This window comes from Apis florea, unplaced genomic scaffold (genome assembly GCF_048593485.1).
Source record: "Apis florea isolate Af1SG1 unplaced genomic scaffold, ASM4859348v1 contig_3375_pilon, whole genome shotgun sequence".
NCBI lineage: Eukaryota > Metazoa > Arthropoda > Insecta > Hymenoptera > Apidae > Apis > Apis florea.
The window spans coordinates 395,075-422,502 of record NW_028256748.1 but is presented as its reverse complement, the minus strand read 5'-3'; the positions used below and the strand labels follow the sequence as shown (position 1 = coordinate 422,502).

At 34.4% G+C, this 27,428-nt stretch overlaps 1 protein-coding gene across 1 annotated transcript in view; it reads right to left on the bottom strand.

Annotated features, from left to right (window-relative positions):
- LOC100865006 (uncharacterized) overlaps positions 1–26,761 on the bottom strand; it is a 153,079-nt gene extending 126,318 nt beyond the window's left edge. The window contains 2 exon segments of the mRNA XM_086912321.1: positions 13,313–13,396; positions 26,619–26,761. The gene's annotated coding sequence lies outside the window, so the exon portion shown is untranslated.
- Positions 26,762–27,428: the final 667 nt, after the last annotated feature.

Here is a 27,428-nt window from a genome sequence, read left to right as displayed (position 1 = left end):
TTTCATTCTCATCTATTTCATTTACGATGCGCCTTTTGGTGTGGAACGACGACTCTTCGATGATTCTTCAAAATCATCGAGCGCGCAAAAAGGATAATCCAGCTCTCTCCTTTCGAGAGAGTTCGCACCTTCAGCATTTATGAAAAGCGATTCCAGTACACACGACGCTTCAAGATCTTCAGATCAGCACGTATCCACTCGATGCGACGTCAACTTTGATCTCCGGCGAGAAGAAAAGACAGAGACCGAGAGTCGTTGTGTGCTTTGCGCTCAAGTCTGCAGTTATGGATCCCGTGTGACCCATTATCGCGCAGATGCGTGCTCTACTTTTCGCCCGTGCTGCTCGAAATTCGTTTCGACTTGGAAGCAAGTTACGAGAGGCGATGAGAAAATAATTTGTATATTTTTGCGTGAACCGACGATGGATGCGATTGGATGAATTTTTAATGAGTGAGAATTAGAAAATAATAAGCCGAGAAAAAGTTGCTTAGGAGCAAGTATCATTATTTATCCATTGTTATATCCATTATATAGTTTTAATTAATATTCGCGGTGAAGAAATTCGTGATGAGTTTTTGAAAAAGAATTAGGTGATAATAAATTGGGAAGAAGTTGAAAAGAGTATATTGTGTCGTTCGATTTTTATAATTAAGAATTGATGAGATTTCATAGATCAATCAGTGTGAGTTATATTCTCTGAAAATGATTTACGTAATTCTTTCTTGATCGTTCAAATTTTTGGTTGATAAATCGATCAAGCAACTACTTGATAGTTTAATGATAATTTTTCATAGTATTCTTCTTTACAAAAATAACTTCTTAAAAATAAAAACATTCTTGAAAGATAGTTCCGCAATCCAGTCATGAAAGAAAAAGAAAAAATTATATGAAAGGCTCTTCTTCCATTCGAAAGGAACAATTTTTCTTCGTGAATGTTCGTTTAACACGATATCTATATGCAACAAGGCTTTTTCATCGAGACTACACTTTTGAGAAGACGTGTTTCCCAACTTTGCGTGTAGTTAAACTGAAATTCGATTAAACTGTTGCTCGAAAACGGAAGACTGCAAAGATCTTCATGGAAATTAACTCCTTTTTGCCAACCGGATTCCTCAGGATCTGTATTTATGCAACATAAACTGCATACCGTGCAAGATGTCATGAACTTTCGTCTAAATTTCACTTTTAGTAAATGACTAATCCTCACACGTCTCTTCTGAGGAAGTTTTAATCAGTAGTCGAGCAAGTTTTGTCAAGTCTAGAAACGTATTCCTATGAATTGAATATACAACTGCGAACTATCGAAGAACGAATGATTTTGAGAGATATATTTGAAGATTAAATTGTAATGGATCATCCAGAATTATGGAATATTTGCACTTCGAATATATTCGTGTTATACTCCATGTATTTTTGATATATCCAAATATAAAGTTTCAATTTTGAATATAATATCAATTTGCTTTTTTCCTTCAATCCTTATTCTCTTAATAATTGCATATTCACTTTGCTTCACTCGATCTAAATCAAGGAATTTCAGTAATTATTATATCACTCGAAATAAAAATCCCATTTTATTAAATCTTACCAAATTGGCACAAAATATTAAATGTTTTTTTAATTATTATTCAAAATTCATTGACATATTTCAAGAACTATCCATTTTAAGGCATTGTCGATGGAGAATAATTTCTCTCGCATAAATTTCTACCACGTAGAGCAAACACTTTGAAGGATATTTTCCAAATCCATCTTTGAGCTCGTTAATTCGAATGCTTTCTTCTAAGGACGAAATAAAGTAAAAAATGGCAATTAGATGACCATCCAAATTATTCATCGCACAATCGATTCGAGATTCGACTTTAACATCTTCAAATTTATTGGCCAGAAAAAGATCTAAACAAAAAATTCCATCGTTCTGTTACTTTTATTTTTTCATTGCAATTCAATCATAATTCTCAGCATTGATCATTAATCATTCCATCGGACGTTCTTGGGATGAGTCGTTTCGAATCGAGCAATTCAATGCCTTCAAGACGAACATAATCGCAGTAAAAGGAGACATTTTTCCCCGAATTTTCGTAAATCATCACGTATCAACGGCCGGCGATTTATTACGCGATATAATGGAATCGACAAGCGGCCGCTATTTATCGTGCCGCCTATAAAATTGTGTGTCGTTCGAGACGCGATAGAGGCACGAGCTCGTTATTTACGGGCGTTGCTCGTAATGGGGCGAGAGTATTTCAGCGTTAAAAAATTATCCGCGCCTTTAGCGGGTCCTCGAGTTTTCTTCGACGTTTCCAGCTAACTTACGAGACGGTGTAAGAAATTGGAGCAGATTTCTTCGTCTGAAATTCCAGTACGTTGGAATTGATTCGGGGAGCGAAACGAGCGTGTCGAAATTTATGTATAAAAAAAAAAAAAAAAAGAAAAAAAAGAAAAAAAAAGGAAAATTCTACGAGTTGTGATATATCGTAAAATATTACACGTATGGTGTAACGTTCCGAAGGTTTGAAAAATAAAATTTTTGTCACTTGGAGCACAATTTTCGAGAAAATCAAATTTGAAAAATTGTCAGGTGAGGTTACTAGAATTTGATTAATTCTCTAGACTAGAAATATGACTAGAAACACGCGTGAAAAAATAAAGTTAAAAATTTTTCCTCTAAAAAAATCAATTTCTTGAATATTTTTATATTTTTAGTTGAATATTAATCGAATCGATAGAATTCACAAAATTTCATCTTCTCGAGAACAATAAGTTTTCAGGTAAAAAATTTCATTTATCATATTTTTTTCCCCCCCTTTTCATAGATAGAATAATCTCGTATTTTTCAACAGGAAATTAAATTCACGTGTAACTGTTGAATTTTTCGAAACCGAAAAACTATCGAGTATCAAAACGAAAAAATCTCCTTCTATAAATAAATTTCCATTTATTTTTTTCACAGAAAAATATACTAGAATCATAGTACGATTATAGCAATTACAGTACAATTCTATATATATCGTTCCATTTACGTCAGCGAAAACTGAAATTGAAGGTTTCGCACCGATCGGTTAAATTGCGAAGAAAGTTTCAACGGAGGAAGACAATTTATTGATCCAAAGAAATATAAGAGTGGAAAAAGAAGTTGGAAAAGAAAAAAGTTTGGAAAAACAAACGCCAAAATTAATCTTCGATCCGGGAACACGGTAGCGATGTAGCTACTTCGCAACGTTTAATTCAAGAAGAGTCTCGAAACCAAAACAGAAATCCATCTTTTCCTTTTCGTTCTCTCTTTTAAAATTCGACCAAAGTCACTTCTGGACTTTTCCAACGGCGCCTTTTCCCAAAGACTTTCGAGATCTCAAAGTGGCCGCGCACAATTTACCTTCGCGCGATTCTCGAGACCTATTAAGTCGATCCGACCGGAAAGAAGTTCGAGAGCGTGGAAGGGACAAGAGGATGAAGAGGACGTTCGAATAACGAACGAGCCAGTTTCACAGAATCCTCGACTTATCTTAAAAATGATCTCCTTTTCAAAAAAAAGTAAGTTTGAGGAATGGCATAGGGATTAATTGGTAGTATTCCCTTCCTTCCTTTCACGCTTACAAGATATAATCTTATCTGTAACAGTTTTAAAAATATGCGACATTTTTCAATTAATATTAACCTAATAATATTAATAATAACAATAACGATGATGAAGAAATCATTCGTAAGAAACGAATAATACAAATTTTACGACATTGTGCATCGACGAATTAAAATCGAAATTTTGGATATAGAATTGTGTCAATTTTAATTTCTTTAGATGATTCAATGACTGTGCGCAATGCGTATGAAGGAAAAGCGAAGGAACTCGCTTAGTTCCAGCTTCGTTTCCAGGCAACGGTCAATTGAATCCAAATAGAATTTTCTAATAAAACCATTTAAAACAAGAAATGAAGATAAAGCCGAAAGAAATAGAAACAGACCAACGACTATAATAGAAATATAAATAAACGAAACAGAAAATTCTCTTATAAGCCTGATAAACGAAAACTATTGAATACCAAATTTTCTACCAAAATCAGATATTCCTTCCAAAAGATTTCTTTCTTTCGCACAGATTCGCCAACTTATTTATAATTATATGCCGTAGGCGCTATTGATCGTTCTAATTGGATCCGTGGTCGAATAATCGAACCAAGGATCAATTTCAAACGCTGCCTCGCCGCTGGTAAATCTCATTAGCGTCGATAGGAGGATTTCGTGAAAATAAAAAAAGAAGCAGAAGAAGAAAAAAAGGAAAAAGACAGTTCGAGAATGAACTTCCTTCGAATCCTTCTTGTACCAGACTGTTTCGCAATCCAGGAACCGCGTGTCTCGATTATGCTATTCGAAACCAGGCCACCATCCTATCCTGTTCTTCCACGAGAAATATTTTCCACGAGATTGGGAAGGGCTATTGAGAAAATTAGGATCTGGGAAGACGGTAAGATTCGAGAGGGAATAAAATTGAATGTTAGAGGAGTTCGATAATTGGAGAAATAATTCAAAATCTGCACGATTTCGATCGTACGTATCCAAGAAGGATTGGATAAATATAATAATACGATTTTTAATTTTCATCCAAATGAGTTATTCAGGTTTGTATTCAATTATAAGAGCGAACCTTTTTCTTTTACACGTGTTACGAAAATTTGAATAAATGTAAACGGAGATGTGATTATTGAATTAGATCATCGTTGATACCAACTTCATTTCCACTAATTTTTTTAATCAATCAACATATATTATTAAATTCGGTTTTATAACATTCTTAGTTACGAAGGAAATTTCATAAAATGTCATTAATTTTAAAAGAAGTAGAAGTACTTTTATTAAAATATATCCACCATATTAATTTAATCGATATTAAAATTCCACGCCCAATTCACCTCCAAATCTCTCCAGAAATCGGATGGAAATGGAGATGGAAAACAAGAAAGAGAAATACGATATTTCACGGTAAATGTGCTTAGTAATAGATTCACAGAGGCGAAAGTTAATTATTTTCCAAGCTTTCCGTTTCGTGTTCCGCGGATGAAACGCGAAATCGTAAGAACGATATTAGGTAATGTCTCCTTTCTAGATTTATGGGCCAAATGCCTCGACACGCAATCATCTTTTCATATGAAACGCAACCTGGCAACGGACCAAATTGTCCAAAGACACCGTGGATTCTTATTACGGTATGCTAGCGGATTTATTCGCCTTTGCACGCAAATTTCTTCACGATTCGATCCAGCCACGGGATCTGGAAGTACATTTTTCCACGGAAATAAATCTTCTCGGTCAAAAATGGAAAAGGTTAGATGAACTTCGACTTCCTTTCGAATATTCGAATTATTTCCATAGGAGGAGGAACAAAGTTGACCGAAATGTGAAAAAGCTGAGGTTTGGTCTTCTTCCATAGGAAGAATGGAAATTTTAGTAGCGGAAAGATGTGGTCAAGATTCTCGTGGATAACATTTTTGTATCGTTTGTATTTATTGTAAAGAAGAAAAATCTGTACAATCTGTATTTTTAAATCGTGTGTACAACCACGAGAAGATAATCTAATAACGGTTTTCGAGTCACGATAATTTTAGATTATCTTGGAAGAACAGGAATAATGCTTTTTTTTAGAAAAGCAACGATAGGAAATATAACGATATCGCTTCTAACAAGAATAACAGGATAGCTTATACAAGAATTTTGAAAATTTCGTATGTAACTAATAATATGTGTGCAACGATCGTCATCTATCTAATAAAAAATTTCCATCTGGAAATTATACTGTTTTTTAAAAATACAATATTTTGTAAGCAATACAATACTTTACAAAATATCAAGAAAAAGTATAATCATCATCATTAAACTGCTCAGCAACTCAACTTTTACAATCATGTCATCAATTTTGTTAATGATACCAGGATTTACCATCGATAATTTCTCTCATAATCATTATTCTTGGCCGAAATCATAGTCACTGGCTTCCCATCGGTTTTCCTGTCGTTAAATATTCATGCAAACCTGAGAACGCGTTGTTTATCGGAATCTGATCACCCGATTATCCCATCTGGCTGAATTATAAATAGAATAGAGCTCGAATCGAGCCAAGTCAGATCCCTTTCAAACACGTATCCCTTTGGATCGTAAAGGATACGTTTCAGTAGACACGATCGCCTTTCGGCAACACGAGTGACTGCATCCTGTTATTGCACGGGTGACGCCCTCACAAGATATATGGAAACGCAGAGCTAATAATAGCGGACACGCAGGAAATACGCAAGATCACTGCTTTGTCCAAATAATAGATGCAATTAGCTTTGTAACGTATCTTTGGATACGTTATGACCATGGAATACATGAATGATAAGAGTAAACGCAGCATTTTGTGAATTAAACTTCAGGAATGATATCTGTGCACGATATATCGTTCTCAGTGAGTTAAAAACCTCGATGAATTAAAAATAGAATGAAAATTATCGGAAAGTGTAAATTATTAAAGCGGTTTCTGATATAATATTTGTAATACGAAACTCGTGGAAAAAATTGATTAAACTCGTTTCAATTGATTGTTCCGTTTGAAAAATTCAAGATGAAAATGAAACGATTATTCGGGCTATTGAAATCATTGAAATTCAATGCAAAATTTCTATAAATACAGAGATATTCTAATTTTCAATTTACCAGGTAACAACATATACTTGTCAAAAAATTCCAACTACCTTCGTACGATTTATAACCAATTTGTAACAACTTTTGTCTAACCAATTACACGTCATTTCCTCTTATCCAAAATCCGTCAAACGATCGCAAAAATGGAAATGTACGCTGCCACCAGCGAATCCGAAAGATTACCGCCATCGACGAGTCGCCCGATTTACATAAACAAATGTACGAAACAAGGCTTTCGTCTGGAATTCGCGCGATTCAACGACCAATTTCCCGTAATCTGCCCTCGGCGGACCGTTATCGGCGAATTCGGTGTAACCGGTGGCGTTGACAGCGCGTAACTAAATATCAGTAAAACGCATTGTTTCGCGATCGACAGCGACCGCGGTTACATCGTTCCAATACCGATTCCTCTCGTGTTCAAAGCACGCGACACGTCCAACGCGTTACCGTGTCGCTCCGCGACGACAAATTCGTACGCGCTGTCGGTTTTCGTTCGATTCTATCCATTCCCCGATCGATCATATCCACCGATGCTCGAAAAATATTTCATAACGGGTCAATAGATAATTAACGACGAAAAAAAAAAGAAAATAGACGAAAGAGGAAGTTGAAGTATTATAAAATATATGTAATGTCTGCTAGAAAAGTAAGCAGAGGATTTCACAAATCATTTGAAGCAATAATTTCTCGTTATTGTTTATAAATATATATTATTTATAAATATTTTCTATTCGTATTCCTAATCTTAATTTATCTCTATTCTCTCGTATTTCAAAAATACGATTTTCAACTATCTTAATATTCGTAGTTAGGATTCAAGAATATTCAAATTATTCCCTATCCTCGAAAAACTAATGCAGATATAAGAATTCATATCAGCTAGCTAAATTCTGAGCAATTAAATTCTCAAATGCAAAACAGTGTCTCGTAAGAAGGCAAAGAAATGAAAGTAAGGTTTATCAATAGGGAAACACTTTCCTCGAGGGAAAAAGAAAAGGAAACGTGTTCATGCCGTGAGAATATCTTGTGACCCTCGAAGTCGGCGAGTTCTTCGCCAACTTTCACGGTCAAAACCGTATCGGACGTTGCGCTTCGGACGACGATACCTCGAGGTTACGAGAAAAGATAAAGTGTCTTTTGCGAGAATAAGAAAAAAAGAAAGAAAGAGAAAGAAAAGAAATTCGAAACGCGGACAATCGTATTAGAAGGGATGTGTCGAGATGAAAGGGTGCAGATTTCGCTTAGAACGGCACAATTTAGCTATGTGGTTGTAGCTTCAACGAGCCGTGAACTGAATCTCGCGATCCTTCCTATACCTCTGACATCCAAGGATCGAAGTTTTTGTCGAGGTGGCTTTAATAAACCGTGCACGTGAAACGATCCTCTTCTACGATCCTTTTTTATACATTCCTCTTCAGCTTATTCGCTGGAAGTATGAAGTGTGAAAACACACAATATAGTAGATTTCGTCTTTTTCGAAAACCACTTCTGAAACGCATATAATGTTTTCGATGCAATACGTTTTAAATATATTTTGGAAATTTTCATTCTCTGTATCCTTTTGAATTTTGCAACTTTATATCGATTCACGGATATTTTATACGTGGCTGCAGAGAAAAGTTTCCAGAAATTTCATTTGAAATATGGCAGAAACAGTAGAATTATAGCACCAACGCGAAAAAGGTGAAATCTCTCTAGATCTTTTTTCCTCTCCGATCATACCTCATACTCGTAGAAATTCAACGAGAGAAAATTGTTCAACGTTCTCGCAAAGAACAAATTCCCGTGAATTAGAGGAAAACCAAGTTTTCTCTTCGCTTTTCTTCGTGCGACGCAAAGTTCGATAACCGGTGATGGTAATTAGGATGGAACTCGTGTAATTATAAGGGACGTATAAACAGTGCAACGTCGCGAAAGACCGTTCGATATTAATCTCAAAAAGGCGTGCCTCGTCCACGAAGGCGAATTATACGTCCGTGCAACTGCGCGGACGAGCGGTGAATTAAGTCCAACCATGGCCAGACACGAAAAAGGCGTATCCTTCTGGGAAGTCGAAAGCATTGCCAAAGGATGGAAAACCCGAGAATTGTGGCATATAACTACAGTGTCTGAAATCGAGCCAGTTCACCCTCCATCGGTATTCATATGTTCCACTTCTCGTCCACCATTTTCTATATCTTTTTCTCGGAATATTTCATCGTAAATACCACGATTACCGCCACGTTGTTTTCACGTTGTCGATCATGCGGCTGTTCGAGAGAATAGATTTCCCAGATTTTCTTGGAACCGATTCTCCGCAAGGGAATTGGATCATTGGCGATTCAAGTCTTGGCGCTTGTTCACCCTTGAATTTTTTACTTCTACCCTACGGTCAACAATTACCTTTCTTCTTTTTTCAAATCGTTCATCGTCTTATCATTGGACATTATTCATCGCTGATGCATATTATATCTCCATTATTTATTTGAAAGAAAAAAAAAAGTTCAAAATATTTTCCCACATCATCTAAATTCCATTATATTCCTATAGAAATCTTATCCTCCTCGCTCTTATCCATCTTCTCTTTACATTCACCCTCCCCCCTTCTTAGATACCACCACAACAGGATCTCGACTCGCCCTATCGATTGCGCTCGATGCAAGCCGGAAACTCGGCATCGAGGCGAACAACGTGTTCAACCAGCGGTGTTGTACATCCAAGTAAGAAGTTCTCGTGCTGCCTCGCCCTTCTTTAACGAGTTTGTCAACCGATCGGACAAATTAGTCGCCTCAAAAAGCCGGGCCCGTCTTTCTCAGCCACCAATTACGCGCGCAATCGTGGCCGAGCCGCTTGTTAACGGAAGTGGGTAGTACTCCCGCCACCGTTTCTCGCGCTGATAATGGAACTTTTCAATTGAATTCACCGCGATTATTCCACCATATTTCCGAGCGACGCGCGTTCAATCTTGCGTTGATCGAGCGCCGGTATCAAAACCGAGAAAGAAGAAAGGGGAGAAAAAAAAGGAGAGAGAGAGAGAGAGAAGCGACCTCGTCTGCTAATATTTATTCACGAGAAATTACATTTCCTTCTCCGATAAGGGAATAACCCCTAGATTTCTACTCGAAACTTTTCACCCCCGCTCCACCCCCAAGAGTTTCCATCCTGATTCCCCGTGTCTCGACGATTAAACACGGCGCGACTAGAAAATTCTTGCTTAACTAATGGATTCGCGGGCCATTTTGTCGACTCTGGATGAATATTTGAATTTCATTACGCCTTCTTTGAATTTTGTAGCACAACGTTACGTAAAGACGATATATTATACTTTGAAAAGTATGATAATTGGTGATAATTGTTCTTTTCAGGGAGGTGGATGGAGAGTAGATTCGTAAAAGGGGATGAGGATTTTTTTGAACGATACGCTTGGTTAATTATGGAAAGTTGGGATCCGAGTTTGGTATCTCGAGTTAGGATGGTGAAGTGGATAACAAAGCTCGACCCTGAGGGCTACACAAATTTGCGATCCTCACTCTCGTTTCAGATTACAGTCGACCATGTTGTTCCAATCAATCAAGCATAATTTCGTGTCATAGCTTCGTGTATATTCGTACAGAAATATAAGGATTTGTAAGAATTTATAAAATAATGATAATAATAATAATAATAATAATCAAAGGTTAATTCATTTTTACCTCTAATCGTTATAAATTCATTACTTTTTCTCCCTTCGCAACAATATGCTCTATCATTTCCACTCAAAATCATCTTTTCTCATTAGTTTAATCCGTTAACGTGTTTATTACAACACATCATATACGTGTGATACCTCAATTCTTTCATAATGGATATCGTTTATTATTTAGTACTATTATTTGCTACGCTTTTGATTTCTTTTTTTATGGCAGTGCGTGAAATAAAATATAATCAAAATATTCCTCTCTCTCTCTCTCTCTCTGAACGACACGAGTTAGAAATTCGCGTTGAACTCAATTAAATCAATTACCCTTCTATTCAAATTCATGGTTTACTTCGCAACAAACACGCGATGTATTTTTCCATTTTCCTCGACACGAATCACGGCAAATATTTACACTGGATTCAGAAACACTTGGATATTATCGAGGCTTTCGATCGAAGAAGAGACTAAACACGTCCGCTGCTTATGCAAGTATGCATATGTTCCTCGAAACGAAACCGGAATTCCTCGAGAGCACCAACATCCCTCCAACTGCGCGCGACACTTTACCATTTTCACCGCCGCCACGATCGAAACTCAGTTCCTTTTCGGTCACTGTTTACGGATAGTTTCGATTCGAGACCTTATTTTGCCACGTTCCCGTAGGAAGAGGAATCGAAAAGTTTCTACGTAGGTAGTTTCGACGAGTTTATCAATAAGGAAAGCGATTCGAAGGGACGAGTATGCGGGAAAGCCTGGCTTTTAAAAGTTGTATGGGCCAGGATATGGAACGTAATGTTGGCGGAATAAGGAATATTGAAATTCGTGGATCCACTTCGAAACAACTTTTCGTGAATCCATCACGTGGGATTGTTTAACCGAACCTTCTTTGTTTTGAAAAGTATATAATTGCGTTCACCCGAGACTGAACTTGACAGTTCGAACTAGCGTTATTTTAGAAAAATAATTTTCTTTAATTAAAATCGAATGAAGATTTTGACAATTTTAAATAAATTTATTTTTATATCTATGCACTATCGATTCGTTGTTATCCAAATTTGAAATTTTTCTTTGGAAAATCATAGAAATTTACGTTTTTTTAATTCGGTATCTATACATCGAAATATATACCGATTCATTGTTATTTATATCACGATCTTCGATTGATATTTTTTAATACGTCGTATTTGACATTATCTCTTCTGAAAGATCCTTTAGAATAATCGCAGAATTGTGCATATGAAATTTTCCTGAAATTGAAGAATCATCACTCAAGAAATTTGATTACCGAACTATTCCAATTTTCTCTCTCCTAATTCCGTTCATCATTCTCCTCTAAAAACACAAATTCAACTACGAAACAATTACAATTTCATCGTGAGCAGGATAAACAAGATGAACACCACACGCCCCAGATAAAAAAAGACGTAGATTGACAAATAATAATCCAACAGCAATTTCCACTTGACCCACTTGAAATTCTAGCAAAATTGCAAAAACGGGGAGCCATCTAATGATGCGCGGCAAAAATTTCGCGCTGAAATTTCGACGAATTCTCCCGTGGAACGAGCGTGTTGCGTGACGAGGTGGTGCATTACCACCAACTAACGTGTTAAGAGCGTAGCCAAGGGGAGTCGTTCGTAGCAGGCGTGTCTTCCAAGTGCCTTTTCTTGTTCCATACACTCGATATTTTGTGCTCTGATTTTTGTTGGGTCGGAGTAGACCAGGTGTGTTTAATCGTAAGAGACCTTAAGAATTAAGAATCAAGACGCGTGCACGTGACTCGTGACGCGAATTCGCGATCAGTTCTTTACGAGCGATTAGATCGTTTCGAGAGAGTCGTTGGAAACGGAGGTATTTAAATATTTTGTGCAACATCCATCGAAAGTTTAAAGGTATTCCATGATTTTGGCGAAACTTTTGGTGTTCTGATGATGGTTCTTAATCGGTGCTTTGATTTTTATATTGCGATCGACGGAATTCTCATGATTGTAGAATTATTTATCGTTTTTTTTTTGAAATCAAAGCTTTGAGAGTTTGAGACGAAGAAGAATTTGTATAGGTGACAGATATGAGACAAAGATGAATTATTATTTTAATTGTAAAACGAAATTGATGCTTTCACATATTTGTTGGACTAAAAAAATACGAAATTTTTAGAATTCTTAATCATTCATAATTGAATCATCCTCATTCGCTTTTGATCTATATTTCTAACGATGTAATTATGTAATATATATTTATAATTCAAATATATAGCGATTTGAATCCATCGGCGATTCGAAGATAAATATTGGGAGATAATATTTTGAAATTCATATTGTATATGTGAAGAAATAAAACGAGAAATTCTATTAATAATGATTGACAAATATCAATAAATGATAATATCGAAAAGAAACTATAATTGAAGATAATTTTTTCTTCTTTACTGAATTATTTATTGAATTACATTTCCGGTCCGTTAATTCGAATAATCGTTTTAACGTCTAATTTAGCAAGGAAAGAAGGATCGTTATTTATAAAAGTCGGACTAATTTCAGGGAAATATTTAATTACTCAGTGAAATCGCGCGGGAAATCGATAGCTTTCCATGACACATACGATTAATTTTTGCTTAAAGAAAAAGAAGAAAAAAATTGCAATACATTTAGCATCCTATCATCCTGTTTCTTAATTAAAATATACTGAATCCTATAAATTTCGAATACTATAAAATCACTAATAACGAATAAATAAATATAAATTAAAGTAAAAAATTTCTCTAACATTCTCACGAAATTGTTACGAAAGTTCCAAAGAACTTCTCTTTTCTAACGTATACAAAAATATAACAAAAAAGAAACGAACGAATCAATAGTAGATATCAATTTAAAAGATCTAAAGATTTATAACTTCTCAACTAACAATATTTGCGTAATATTCATTAAATTATCAAGAGACTCTCAAAATAATTGAAAAATCAAAATCATTTCAAAAACTCACCGATCTTTCGCCGTTGCCTGGGGAATCCTGGCGTGGCATTCATCGCGTATCTCGCCGTGGAACTAATCTCTCGCGTCCACTAATCTGCAACAAGGATAATTTTTTAGAAAGATCGATTGCAAAACAGGCAAGGGAGAATTTTCGGGTGGATCGTTTAAAGAAGCATCGAGGCGCGACAACTCTTGCGGCCTATGGCCAGTGTGCAAACTTTGGCACGTGTTGCACAGGAACTTCGCAGCGTTTAACGGCCCGATAAAATCTCAATTATAGTCGCTGGCGTGTCCTATGAGCTGCTAGCGACCGTGTACACTGAGCCGCACGGTCGACGAGCAAACGTGATCGCAATTTACCGTTTACTGATCGATTATTCCCATTCCAATCCGTTAAAACGAAAGAAATTGCACTCTTCGAATCTTAGCATTCGTCTAAACGGCATTTAATGGAGAATTTTGTACAATCACCGATTTCTTCTCGCGTGAATAATTGTAAATGAAATGTGATAATGATTCAAAGTGCTTGAATTGTTTCTCCTATGAAAGATTGCTTAGATTAACTTGAGATAGAAATAATAATTGCACGTTTATTTCTTTCGTGACCAGTCATATTTTATCGCACGATTCTTCTGTCATTCTTTGTTCTTTTAAAAGAGAACAATCAAGAGAAAAACAATTTCCTCCATCGCTCTTTAACAATTTTCCAGATACAAAAAGTACCAAGGACAGAATGGAATATTTGAACATTTGGATTGGGCGACGATTCGATCAATCAGTCTCGAAAATACCGTATATCGTATCCTCGGGAATCGTGCACGAAGAAAATGGTATCTTGGAACAACATTGGTGAGATAAACTTGAAGATTGCACGCAGTATCTTCACATGAAGACTTAAATTGCCACGACCGCGCCATTAACCAATGCGCTCATGGTATAATTGCCCTTTTCCAACCCTCGTCTCTTGTTTTCACCGACCATTTGTCCGCTTTCACGTCAATTCGCGAACACCTTGCCTTCCATATACTCCGTCGCGATCTCTAATTGAGATTTTATCGGCGGATAAACCGGTTGGATTTTCGTCAGAGCCGCGTTAATTATCCGCTTAACAATCCGCTTAACAAAGGCCCTGGAAATGGTCCGCTTCAAATTTCGCGTGTCGATGAAACCGACGTTACAGGGTGTCCACGCATTAAGTTTTAATTCGAGTAATTTCATCGTAAAAGATATACAAACTAGATGTATATCACCGTATATAAAAGTTGGTATGAAACATTATGAAAGTTTGAAAGTGGTTATATTTTCTGGAAATAAAGAAATCTTAGACAAAGAAAAATTAATAGATAGAATATTTCGATGGAAAAATTTGTAAAGAATTTAAAAAAAAAAGAAAGATAACCATTTTGATGAATGAAAAATTTTGATCGTAACAAACAAATTTAATATGTGACGATTTTATTTAAAATTTCTCATTTTCGTGATATTATCGCGTGTGGCTTTTTGTTTTAAACAAATAAATTATATGCAATAAAAGCTTATTAATTTTCGTAATTTTTCAAAACTACATCATCCTTATACATATATTTTAGAAAAATCGAATTGTTTGAATGCAACATTCTAATAAAAATGAGACAATCTTACGCTTAAAATACAAAAGCGTTCATTAAATACCCCTCACAGGATCTCTTGCTACAAGTATACTTAATCTCCATTTAAACCCGATCTCTAAATCTAGATATCCAACTACCTTGTAGTAAACCACAATCTAGAGCCATAGAATGACCACAAAGATGAACGCAGAGAGGAAAGACAATTCTCCTAAAGTATTTTCCTGATTTATTAGCGGCGCGAAACTGATTACCTCGAGATTTTTTGGATCGGTTGCGAATATTTCGAGGCATAAAATTCAGTATAGATCGAATGCCAAACGCACGGCCTGGAATTGAAGTTTCGGCAAATTGAAGCAGCTGCCAAACCCGCTTCTCGTTACACAGAATTTTGATAAATGAAGTTGCGCGTTAAAATTTTGCGATACGAATCGAATTCCGTTTGAACACGACCGATTAAGAACGGAAAAGTTCTTTTCATTCGAACGATTTTATGTTAAATATTTATGTTAAATATATTCAAACATTATCAATGGAACAAGACAATTATCTAAAAATTGGATAATAAATTAACAAAGAAGGAAATTAACAAAAATCAATATCAGAGAATATGAAAAATCGAAAATCTGTTCAAAATTTAAAGATCTGTCTAAAATTTTCTATGATCTCCGATTTCTTGTTAACGCGTATCGAAATTTAATCTTCTATCTTATTTCCATTAACATATTATCTTCGATTTCGAGAAAAAAATCGAGAATATTTTCCATGCAAGATCATTACGATTCAAAACTCTAACTTCAATCACCACTAATACATCCAAATAAACTTTCAACATTTCAGGAAACATTTCAACTCGAACCTTTAACTTCCTCTTCGCTTCAACTCTTATACCTCTTATAACTCCTATTTCACAATTCCACGAGGTGGTAACATCGCAAATTTCACGATTCCGCTTTCGTAACAATGTTTCTAGCCGTAGATAAGATTCGAAGAACGCTTGTTATTAGTTCGTGCGCGAAGAATTCGCGAAAAAGATGATGTATTTTTAAATACATTAATATTTATACCGAATCGAAACATTTCGTAAACGGATTTCTTTTTGTTTCTCAACTGTTCCACGAAGAAACTTATACAGTTTACGCGTCGTTTGCGGCTGAATTATTGCCCCTGGAAATCGGAAGTAATTATTTCTTCCTTCAACTTGAACTCGGTGCACGGGCAATTAATCATGCTTATCATAATTATTCGCCACCAAATTTGCATGGAAAAAGCTCGATATTTTTCATCGTTTATTCCTTTTTTTTCAGATGAATGATGATATTTTGCTGTATACTGCTGTATTCGAAGTGATATCGTGAAAATATCGTAGTAAAATCTGAAGTAATACAAAAAAAACCAATTTTATAAGTATCCCTATAATTACACATCTTTGAACGTATCTGTATGAAAATAATTTTAATTCGTATACTTCGATTCGCGCCACGATACAGCAAAATTGATCAGGAAATGATATCGAATAGCTCGTTGTTTTTAATTAAAAAAAAAAATTATTTCAAGAATGATTGAATACTTTTTGGGCTTGGTAACAATACCTGTTACCAAAATTATTCGATTGTCAATAATCTGGACGAGCAAAAAGGCCAAAGGAGGGCGCGAAGGGCAGAGGGGGGGAAGTAAAAACGATCCTCGGGGAGCATGGGTTGCCAATAAAGCCGGGTTAATAACGATAATCGCCTGTTAAGTCAGGGTATATCGTGGCACGATGTGTCAGATACACGCATTATCTCCGATTTTTTGGCGCACGCACTTATTATCGTTCGACGTGTCGGACAGATAACACGGGGGGGCTGAACGATAATTACAGGCGCGTGTATCGTTCGGGGATATTCGTATAAATCGATGCGATTATTCTTTCTGTGACATTTTTCTGACGCGCGACACACTCGGTGTGAAACGCGCGCGGGTATTACCGATGCTGTGCACAAACGAAAATTTGAACGCTTACGAATTATTACACGTGCAATGCTAGCGAAACGAATGTGCTCGATAGTTATTCGGGAGATAGGGACAGAATGGAATATTTATTGCTGCTGAGAGTGATAAGTTTGAAAAATTGTTTGATATTTTTTTGAGAGACGAGTCGATGATTATTTGCAACGCGTATAAAAATATTTGTACGTATATTTGATGAATTGAGTGAGAATTTAATTCTATAAAAGAGAAATTGATTTTGTAATCCGATTCATATTTTTGTTTCTATTCAAATATAACAAGTATCTAAAATTATCTTTGCGTAATCATTTTTGTATACTACTGTACATAGATTGTTAATAATTTCTATAAAAGATATAAATTTATAAAATTAATAATTAATCCTTGTTAAATAACGAATATAATGATAAAATATTTGCATGGATCAATTAAATGCATTAAAATTCAAGAGGGTTACATTAATATAAAGATGCATAAATTTTCTAAATATATTTCGAATAATTATTGACTCGTCTTTCTATTATCCTTATCCATTCGTTTCGGATATTCTCTTCCTCCATTTTATATTTATCACTTCGTTGCACGATTTAAAAAACGAATGTAAATAGATTAAACAAGTTTATACAATTCAAAAGATCTTTGGGTGTATATATATATATATATTATACGTTCGAGATTTCGTTTAAATTTATATCCTACCCGGATTTCCAACGAATACGAGAAATTAATTTTATCTTACGAAAAAATTTCATACATGAAAGAATTATCTTTCTGTACATGAAAGTATTATACGTATTTAAATATAAATGGAAATTCAACGAGAATTTTATATGATAATATCCTTTTCTCTAAGATTCAGTGAACGATAAGTATTGATTAAGATCATCAATTCGATCAATAACGTTATTTTCAACAATAGCGAGGCTGGAAATTCTATTCCTACGACCTTATGGTTGAAAAGGTCTCGCAAGAACGAGCTCTGATAATTCTATCGATAAGAAGCATCGATAAAGAATTCATTTCAACGGCGTGTCCCCATCCCGATTCGATGAACCGTGTATACCTTTCCTGCGAACCAGTCGCTGACAAACGCGATAATCGAAAGCCAAACTTGCTCTGACAAAGCACGAGAAATCTGTCAACCATCCATCTTCGAATCGAATTCTCGTTAAACTTCCATAGAATTACGTAGTACATCAATTTCATTCCCATTTCCTTTTCCATTCCAAGCATGTTAATTCAACGATAAGTTCGAAGCTAATTACATCATTTATCGTTGAAAATTTTTTGTGTGCGAGAAGAGAATGTATCGTGAATTTTACATTTAAACTTGGAAATTTCATCGTTACGTTACTTTGGTATATTAAGAAGATGAGATGGTAAAGTGATAAACAAATTTCAAAAAATGTGAGACTTACAAATCGTTTGATGCTAATGTTAAAAAAGATAGAGAAAGTGGAAAGAAAGAGGGAAAGAAAATTAGAGGGAATTTCATGGAAATTGTGCGGGTCACCCTAATCCTACGCTTTTCCACTATTTTATTCCGGATAAAAGTTTTTGTACATATACATTCAGCTTAAACCACGGAGTCTCGTTACCGGAATACTAAATTAAAAGTAAAGTAACGAGAAAATAAGAAACAACGATGTCCCACTTGGAAATATATAAAAGAATACGTGAAGTTTGTTTCTGAATAAAATTTTATTTTTAATAATCATTAATTTAAAATTCTTAATAATTCCTTCTTAGAATATCCATTTTTTGTGTTGTCAGTTTGATACTTTTAGACGATAAACATCAAAAACTTTATGCTTCCTTAGAATAATCTCCATCCTTAACAAGATTTAAAGATATGTAAGAAGATAATCACGATATTTTTAGAACAATGTTTTAACATTTTTGAACTTATCAATTTAAACTTTTAAAATTTCATAAAGTTATTACATATGAGAAACATTTCATCTTTAGCACCCTCACCGAAAGAGACTTGTGACAAAAAACTTGGGAGAACTTGAAAAAGATACGATAAAAATATTAAACGAAATATATAAAATTAATTTGATCAAATTTCAATATTCACCGAGCGACACATGAAAACACATCAACCCACGCCATTTTAAATAAAATCGTGAATGAATGCAAAAATATTTCACCGGAGGAACGAATTCGAAATAATAAGCTAAATAATTCATTCTTAAGAATAGCTGTCGAGTATTTGCGCGAGTTCACGGGGGGGAACGGGAATGCAAACGATCAAGGCAAAGTAATATTCATGTTCCGCTTTTCCATTGTGCAAAAGGAAACCGGAACAGCGGGCGGAAAATTTAGATCGTAGCTTTTCGAAAATCAACGCGGTGTTATTTCGCTCTGTGTAACGAACACTTAACCTCCTAGCCCGCGTAACAGCGATAAGATAAGAGGAAGATACGAAAGAAGAAGGAAAAGAAGGGGAAGTAGAAGTGGCCTCGAGCAACAACCTACCGAAAATCTGTTTTCCAATAAGCGACACGATACACATTGCCCGGCGAATTTCGCCATCCTGATTCCCGATGCAATTCTATGCAAAACAAGTGGCCCCTCTCCCATCGAATTCCCTGTATTCCGGTAATTGCGCTATAAGCAGATTGAAAACTTGCGCGAGCAAACTTCTTAAGTAGGTATTACGAGCTGGATGTTTCTCCTGGAATGATATTGTCCGGGCTACGTGGAATCTCGTTTATGATGCAGAATGTTACGTTGGAAAAAATAAGTTGAACGATCCTGTTTCTTTCTCTTTTTTTTTTTTTTTAAGGGATAAAATAGATTTCATAGATTCTTTTGAATATGTATGAATGAAATCATATATTGATTCTTCTTTTTGGTACATTACGAGAGAAAATTTAAAAAAAAAAATGATAATATTATTCGAATGAAAAATTTTAATTTGATTAAGTCGTATTAATTTATTAGAAAGAAAAAAATTTTTTGAAGAATGGATGTGAAGGGAGAATAAAAATTAATCGTTTTTAATTGCTAGACGAGATATGAGGTACGTATTATTTTAGTAATTATTTTAATAATTGGTGTGATATAAAGTCAAGTTAATACGCAATAAACTTTACAGAGATTATTTCAACAATCGAATATTTAATTTTAAGAAGTCGAAAGAAATAATTGCAAAAATACATATTTAATCATTAAGAATTTCCTCATATCTCGTGCTTTATTTTCTTTTCTGCGTTTAAATGTACATTAATTTACGTGATTCAAAAAACTGAATAATTTTAAAAAATTAAATTAAAAAAATATCGAATATTTCTTATTCGTTTACAACTTTTCCATCTACAATTGTAAATCGTGTCACTCGTGATAGTAACAATATCCTTTTATGAACAGAATTGAAATATATTTTCAAATTATATTTCAATAAAGAACTAGAAGAAGAGAGTCGTTCAACAAGTCACAGATAAAAATTAAATTCTCCAATAATCGATCGATAAACAATTTGCAATAATCAGATTGATCGATTGTGGTACGAAAAGGACGTTTCTTCGGTTCGTTTCCAATTTCGTCGCACTGTTGGTTGCATTTTATAAATCACTCGGTGCCGAACTTTGACGAAATCGACATATTCTTTTTTCCCTCCTTTTCTTCCTTAAAAATTTTAACTTAAATATTCATTTATATCAATGTTCTCGACGAATTCTACTATTCTAATTTAAACTCGAAATTCAATATATGTTTTCAATATCTTCGGATTATTCTAATTTCAATTCGAAATTTTACTATTTTAATTTAACACACACTGTTTTCAATTTCGTCACGTATCTTAATTTAAATTCGAAATTCTACTATTCTAACGTAACACATGTTTTCAATTTGTCACACTCGTTGGCCTTATAAGTCAGTTGGTGCCTGATCGTCGCCGAAATTCTACTGTTCTAATGTAACACGTGTTTTCAATTTCGAACGGATTCGATATTCTTTTTTCTCTTTCCCTTTAATCTCATTCTAATTCCACCTGTGTCTTCGATGGTTTAAATCCAAAATTCTACTATTTCAATTTAAGAGATTCAATCCACGCGATGTGTCAAGAAATTTTCTGTTCTATGAATGATGACGTGTCGTGTCATGACAAGATATGTGAAAGATGAAAAAGAATTTTCTCCGCTTTTCTTTTTGTATTCACTACGAATATTGTTATCAATATGCATAGCCATTTTGAATTTCGTTACATTTTTTCGCTGTTTTACTATATATTGTTTATCGAAAAAGGACTTAGAGACTTTTGAAAAGTTTAAATTTCGTATGATAAAATGATTGTGAATTTGATTGATTAAAAAAAAGGTGACGATGAATGATTTAAAATCGAAATTGAAATCGAACGAATAGAGAATATTAGGTGAGAAATTTGTCGCGTTCAGAACGCTCGTAGTAAAAATTTTTCCAATAAATGGATTCACGAAACTACGAGAAAAGCAATTTCTGACTGTCATCTCTCGCGCGATTCCATTGATCGTACGCATCACGAAGTTCAGTGTTATCTTCGATCCACTTTGATTGTCAAAGAACACGCGCAAATAACAAGACTCGAGTAGTCTGCGAGTATTATGCTTGACAAACGTCTGAGTCACAAATGGAATACGTAAGATGGATCGTCGACACGAAGAGAAGTCATGGAAATCATTTGAATTACGTATTTGAGTCGAATCGCAGCTCGATAAATAATTAAATCTGAATAATGATTATCACTGAATTTTATTTCAGTAAAAAATATAAAGTAAAAATTACCACGAAATACTTTAAAATTTAATTCAAATTATCGTATGTTATCCAATGATTCAATTATTCCTTTTCAATCAATTAAAGATTAAATGAATTCCAGTCTTTTCATTTTATTCGGTTTTCGAAATCCGATTGAAAATGAATATCGACCTATCGTCGATAATGTGTTCGTTTTCCACTCCGTCGATTACACGTGTAATCGAGTGGCATCAAAAATGCATAGAAAAAAAGAAGTAGAATAATAAAACGGTGTGAAAAGTGAATATTTCGATCGATAATCGAACAATATAAAAAGACTTTCATTTTTCAAACTACAATATACGATTAAAAATTCTCAATAGTAGAAATTTTGAGAATTTTCGTATTGCATTTATTATACGAAATTCTAAACTTCCAATAAAGATTAATCTTTCCAATATAATATTCGTCGCTTACTATTATTTCGTAACCAAAAATAAATAACAATTAACAAATAAGATAAAAGATACTTTCCTATCCTCTTTGATATATATTTCCATATATCTATATATTATCCATATAAATCTGCATATATGCGACTATTAAAATCGACGATCATATCAAAAAAAATAGACAAAATATTTCACAATTTTTTAATAATTGCTTAATTGCGTATGATCGAGATTTTGAGTGACAAAGTTTTTCGCGATATCAACTCTCCAGGAGAATATCTCGATATGAAAAGGGAGGAAAATTGTGATTGATCCGTGAACGAGAATAAGGGGCCGTTTGCATGCCGCTGTCATCAAATTTGCGTTATTCTTCTGCATCGCGGAACAGAATGGTATCGTAAGGACGAATCCGTATTATTATCATGGCCTGGAGGATCTCTATACGCGGTTCCATCGTAACGGGAATTTCTAAACAAGCATGTCGTTTCAGTCGTGGATACAGCGGTTCCCAGCTTCGTGTCAAACGACAGGAAAATTTCTCTTTGAAATTCCACTTTACGAGAACTATCTAAGAGGAGATACGCTTTTGAACCGATCGAGAATTAATTTCAACGACTGATTTCTGAGAGAATATGAAAATACGAAATGGGCAAATTTACACGAATTATAGGCGGAAGATATTAGTAAAGACGGAGAATTTACAGGAAACTTGAAATGTGAACAAAATGAAATTTAAATTAGATTCTTTTACGAAGTAAAAGATAATAACAGAGATGCAAATTTTTGATAAATTTGGAGTCGAATTAGATAATAATAACTCTTGAATACCGAAGCTGTCTTTGATATCATAATTTTTCATCAAAATTAATTATTATCGTTTCTCTCTAATCTATTAATTATCTCCTTAATGATCGAATTATTTCATCTACAGTACCTCATATTCTTTTCCGTATTTTTCTTTTCTTAATCGATAAAAATACAACAAAAACTCTAAACCATTCCATACCAATTTATACAATAACGAAGTACAATTATATATTTACAATTCTAATAAATTCTTTAACTCTTTCTGCCTCTCAGAATAAAAATTACATCGTCTAGCGAACTATCAAAAATCTATTCCAATATATTCACTTCCTCCAACAAATATATTAATCCTTTTCCTGCATCCCGATTAAAAAAATAACTCACATTCTCACATTCTACAATTTTTTCTTTTCGCGATGTCCTGGAAAAAAAGAATAACGAGGGATAAAGAACGAAGGATAACGCGAGAACAAGAATGTCAGGAGGTCGACGCGACGTCGGTTCACATCCGTTCTAACGTCACCACAATGCGTGGCACGAATCCACGTGTTTGTCGACCTATGTTCGACAGCTTTGACGTGTACCCGTAGGGACGGTGGACACCCGGGGATCAAATCTGGAGATGACCAAACCGCTGTCCCGCTACCACGGCCAATTCAGGATTGCCGCTATCCAATCCTGTAGGCGGCCGGGGTATCGATGTATACAACCGAGTTACGACACCGATAACGTCCACGTCGTATTACTCTCGATCCACCGACAGGATTGAGGTTCCAATACGCGGCCGAAATGAAACGCGCGCCCCACCTTTGGAACGAGCATCTCTCCTCCTTCCATTATCCGATTAATTAAGACGGTATCGGGTCCTTGTAATTTCGTGATCGAGGGAATAAGTTATCTACGAATAATATCTACGAGTAATATCTACGTGTATTTCATACAAGATTGTATATATCGAAGAAGAAGAAAGATTAGGGGATAAAATTATTCTAAGGTTCATTTTGTTTAAAATATTACGAGAAAATATCATTATTAGATATCGAGAAATCCAAAAATTTCCATATTCTTCGTCATGTCCTTTTTAAAAAAAATCCATCTTCCCTCAAAATTTCGTGCAATTTCGTTGTCACCAACACGCGAACCCGCAGGATAAAAAATCGGAAGAGACCTCTCGACTATGTCACGATCCAATAAAGGAAAACGACACGAAACATTTTTTAATCAATTTTCATTTACTCAACGTCAACCCTCGAGAATCCCTCCACTCGAAACTTATCAATTCCACCGACCGCAAATATCCCATGGATTAGCCATTCTCTTTAACACGTTTCCACCCTCGCCGTCTAGTATCGTCGACCTGTCCACCCGCCAAAAAAAAATCCCCTATTTATTTTTCCTGCGGATTTCTTCACCGAGAATTCCTCCCTACGATTAATCTCTCCGTGGCTGCAATCCCGTCCGCTGTTTACAAAAACGAGCCGCATACGTCGAGCCCTTTCACAGGCCTTTATTAAAACATTGTCGGTCAGCTATAGCGCGGACTAGCCATCAGAGGGTGAAAAGAAGAGAAAAAGAAGGGAAATTTCGCGATCGATTACGCGGTCGCGCTGAAAGGGTTGGGCGCGATTAAAAAAAAAAAGTGAGGAGGAGGGGAAGACTCGTGAAAAATGCACGGCTCAAAGGAATATTAACGCGAGCAACTTTTACGTGATGAGGATCGAGCGAATAACTTAGGCATTTGTTTGCAACAGAAACTGAAACGAAAGAATCGTAACACGTTGTGATGTTTATAAAATCTATAATCAATTTTGTTTCAATTCGATTAAGATAATTTCTTTGATTTAAAATCTGTTGCACAAATAAGTATTCCTGATTACGAAGAGATTTGTGATAGTTTTTTTCTTGATCATAATGTAACAGAAAAAAGACATAGTATAATCATGCAATTATTAATCCCTTAAGTCCGAAAATAAGAGATTCAAGAAAGTAATCGAAGAAATGTCTACTTTTTTTTTTTATTTTTTCTCAAAAAGATCAATTATATAATATAATATAATTTCCGATTGATCGAAGAATACAATTTTATAATATAATGAAATTTCACGCGAATAATACATATATCGTGCATTATTGCATTATTAAGCAACACCTGAATCTAAAAATATAATCCGAGCCAAGAAATTAATCACGGCTATTCGATTCGATTCGACAATTTTCAATTATGTCCAAATTCCAATCGAACGAAAAGAATGCATTTATCCGTTTCTTTCCAATCGTTCGCGTAAACGATTAATAGAATCAATTCACGGTCAAATATTTGACGAGTCCCTTTTATTTCTCTATTACCAGCGAATAACCTAGAGAATCGCGCTATTACTCGTCGCGCCATTTCGATTAATCAAGATCAGAGGGGCCGCCCCCCTCGCGCGTTTCAAACAATGAAACAACGACGTTCCATTCACCGAGCACACCTTCTCGGCTGCATGCACCACGATCCCGATTTTCGTTTCCATTAATTTCGTGTAATTGTAAGCGGATGAATGAAGTACCCCGGCCCATTGTTTCGCGAACGAACGAACAATACTTGTTACGCGGCTGCTCCCTGTTGCACGTCAGCGCCACGGAAGCCGAGAGCCCATCCCACTTCCGTTCGCCGCCTTCAACTTCCTTCCGCGGGTTGCGCGTACGTCGTAATCTTGGAACGATTAAAATTCAAAACAAACGTCTACGATGATTAAAGGGGTAAAGGAATTTTTGGATGAGGAAACCAATGGGATATCGATAGAGGAGTGGTGAATGATTTAAATAATTCGAGGGTAGATTCATGGAATTGTTGCTGAGGAGAGTTTTGGGAATTTTTCTCTTTAGCGTTGAAATGTGGAGGATAAATTGATTTCGTAGTTGACAGTGATGTGAGATATTAAATTTTAAATGCTAAACTTTGAAAATATTAACCCTATCGTCGAAGAAATTTTATGAAAATAACGAGATTTGTTTGATGTGAAGTTTCATGCATGATAGTACGAAAAAAAGAATAAAAATGAATTCTTATGTTGAATTTAATCGCGATTGATTTTTCGATGCATTCTTAATATCGAATGATAATACCTTATTTGTTATATATTATTTATGTAATGTAATTTCTTTGTATAAAATTATTTTGTATACGAAAGGATTATTTAAATATCTTGTTGTATATAATATGAAAGCAATAAAATTTTATTTATTACAAATTTTTTTAATAATATTTGTCCGTACGATAAATTTTAAATGAAAGTATGCTAAATCGAAGAAATTATTAAATAAAATTGATATATCATGGTATTAAAAACTCGTATTATTCTACATAAATTTCAAATATAAAATATTTTCTTTCGATAAAGTGTCAGAATGGTATGAAAATATGAGATTCTTTTATTTGAAATTCACCGTGCGAATAAAAATCATTGTTAATGGAATGAAAAATTGTTTGTGGATTTATAAATTTCAATAAATTCAACTTTATATTTTTATATTACAGAGAACTCGATATTTAAATAATCCTTTTATATCTCCACTCAATAATTTGGTAATAATATGATATTATAATTTAAAATAATTAAGCCTTGTTTTATATTATTACAAGAAAAATAATAATCTAATATAAAATAATATTTTAAAGAGAGTAATATATATAATAAGTAATATAAATAATAATTTCTTAATTATCGTAAATTAATAAATACTATGTACTTACAATTCATTTAGACGCTAGATGCACCCAAACATCGAATACACGACCACTTCGGACACTACACACTTTTTATTACACTGTACTTTCGATTAATTGAAAAATTACGCAGTCTGAATTAATTCTACGCACAAACGATTCGAGACGATTCGTATATTGCGTGTGTATCGCGCGACGTCCTCGAGAAAACTACTACGACGTACGAAAGTCGACGCCGATAATAATGTTTTGAATTCGAACTCCAATAACATTTCTTCGAATTTCGACTCTATAATAATATTAAGCGGATTATTTCTCCGGTTTCACATATATAAGCACAGTGATCTCATTGATTTGATTCGTTACAATGTTTGTAAGAAAGAAAAAAGATTAAAAGAAGTAAAAGAGTAAGTAGAAGATTTTATTAAAAAATATTTTTTAACGTGTTGAAAACGTGATGTTTAAAACATGATGTGAAACGGATCACAGTTCCGCATCGTAGAATATTATAAAGAATTGAAAAATATAATTATATATATAATAAACATTAATGAAATCGTACACTAAATGTTTTATAAATATTAATTAAAATAAAGGGTTAAAAAATCTGATTCAAATATAAAAAAAACACAACGAACATTTACTAAAACGAAATTAATATTTTATAAATGTATATATATATATTTAATAATAATAGAATATTACAATAACGAATTCAAAAATCTGTGACGGATATAAAAAAAAATTATGGATTTAAATTATGAATTTATTAATAATCTTTGATCGAAGATTTTTTCCATTAATTATATGTGTATTGTTTAATAAAATTAAAAAAAT